Genomic DNA, 2,319 nt, shown 5'->3' on the forward strand with positions numbered 1-2,319 from the left:
GTCCAAAAGGAAAGAGAGAGAGAGACCAAGAGAAGCAAAATGCCTACCCCACAGTCAGGGGTGGTGGTAGATGGAAGGAAACTGGGAACATTGGTGGTAGTAAAAGTGCACAAGTAATGAGTGGTGTACATTCTATAACTGAAACTCAAGTATGAACAATTTTGTAACCATAATGTTTAAATAAAAAAATTATTTTAAAAAAGAAACTGTAGCGGGGCCGGGGAGGCGGGGCTAGAGTTAAGGTGTCTGCCTTGCAAGTTCTAGCCAAGGAAGGACTGCGGTTCAATCCCCCCTGTCCCATATGGTCCCCCCAAGCCAGGGGCGATTTCTGAGTGTTTAGCCAGGAGTAATCCCTGAGCATCAAACGGATGTGGCCCGAAAAAAACAAAACAAAACAAAACAAAACAAAAAAAGAAACTGTAGCACACCTTACATAAAATACTATATCACTGTTAGAAAAAATGAAGTCATGAAATTTGCTTATACATAAATAGATATGAAGTGAATTAGCCTGAGTAAAATGAAGTTAAGAGGGAGATGAATAGACACATAATATTCTCACTCACTTGTGGATAATAAAGAAAAAATGATAGTATAATAATAGCCAAAAACAATAGAATGTCAGGAGAATCCATCATAGTAGGAAATGTTCCAGAAATAGTGGGGAGTACAGTTAGAGCAGAGAAGATTCCACTATGACATTGATAATTGGCAATGAATGATCACTCTGGACAAGGACTGGGTGCTGAAAGGAGGTAAACTGATATGTATGATACCCCTTCAGTAACAATATTGAAAACCACAAAATCTAAAAGGAGAGAGAGAGAAAGAAGAAAAATTTCTGTCTCAGAGGTAGGCATGCATGAGATGGGTGGAAACTGGGGACAATGGTAGCTGGAAATGTACACTGGTGAAGAGTACTGTATGTGAGGAGTGACTGAAACTCGTTTATGAACAACTATGTTACTAAAATATACTTTATTATAAACCTCTGAACAACTGTATAACTGAAAATATACAACTTTATTATGAACTTTGTAACCAAGGCATTTAAAATAAAGTGATTTTTATAAAAATTACTTAAAATTAATTTAAAAATGATTATTTAAAAAATTCAAGTCCATTTTATTTATTTATTTATTTATTTATTTATTTATTTATTTATTGGTTTTTGGTTTTTGGGCACACCCAGCGGCGCTCAGGGGTTACTCCTGGCTATCTGCTCAGAAATAGCTCCTGGCAGGCACGGGGGACCATATGGGACACCGGGATTCGAACAAACCACCTCAGGTCCTGTATCGGCTGCTTGCAAGGCAAACGCCGCTGTGCTATCTCTCCGGCCCCTCAAGTCCATTTTAATATTAACAACTTAAGCAGATTAATTTATCTAAAGAGTGAATTATCAGACAATGATAATAGCTGCACTTCCTTATTATAGCAAATTTGTAGTAAGTAAATCAAAACCCATAGTTAGCATTCCAATACTAAGTAATTTTTTTTTATTAAGCAAGGCATGGATTAACTAAATATCCAAGTTTGAAATTCATTTCTTTGTAGTGCATTTTTTTCCCTAAAACTTCAATCTACATTTTTTTTTATTTCTACCAGGTATTACCCCCTTGCATCACCATAGTGCAGCACTCATCTTCAAAAATACAATTTGTGGTTCTTGCTTCAGCAGCTTAAATTGGAACAATACAGAGAAGATTAGCATGGCTCCTGCACAAGGATGACATGCAAAAATACAATTTGTGGTTCATGAGAAAGAATAGGCACTTGCCTGAGCATAGAACCAGGTGTTAAACTCTAAGCATCATTGGATGTACCACAAAACCAAAACCAAACAATCAAAATAATTAGTTTTCATAGATTTCATAATTTAATGCTAGACAAAGAGATAAAAAACAGAAAGAAGCCTATCATTTTCATGTCATCTCAAACTGATTGGTGTACAATATATTAATAAAATGTCTTCAAACTAGTTAGTATGTTTATGTAGTTTGTAGTTGCTAATGTGATAATACCATGGGCCAATGCAATAATTAAATACTATTTTCAACTTCGTGGAATATGCCACATAAATCACCATGCAAATACACTACATTAGGAAGCCCAAATAGAAATGATAAATTCTTTTGCCAAGTACATAACTCCAAATTGCAATTAAGAATGTTTTATTGGGCCCGGAGAGAAAGCACAGTGGCGTTTGCCTTGCAAGCAGCCGATCCAGGACCAAAGGTGGTTGGTTCGAATCCCGGTGTCCCATATGGTCCCCCATGCCTGCCAGGAGCTATTTCTGAGTAGACAGCCAGGAGTGAT

General features: G+C 36.7%; 1 pseudogene; it reads left to right on the top strand.

The window, feature by feature from the left end:
* The first annotated feature begins 1,662 nt into the window (after positions 1-1,662).
* On the top strand, positions 1,663-1,757 carry LOC126007564 (uncharacterized; annotated as a pseudogene).
* Positions 1,758-2,319: the final 562 nt, after the last annotated feature.

The sequence above is a fragment of the Suncus etruscus genome, chromosome 4, assembly GCF_024139225.1.
Source record: "Suncus etruscus isolate mSunEtr1 chromosome 4, mSunEtr1.pri.cur, whole genome shotgun sequence".
In the NCBI taxonomy this organism is placed as follows: domain Eukaryota; kingdom Metazoa; phylum Chordata; class Mammalia; order Eulipotyphla; family Soricidae; genus Suncus; species Suncus etruscus.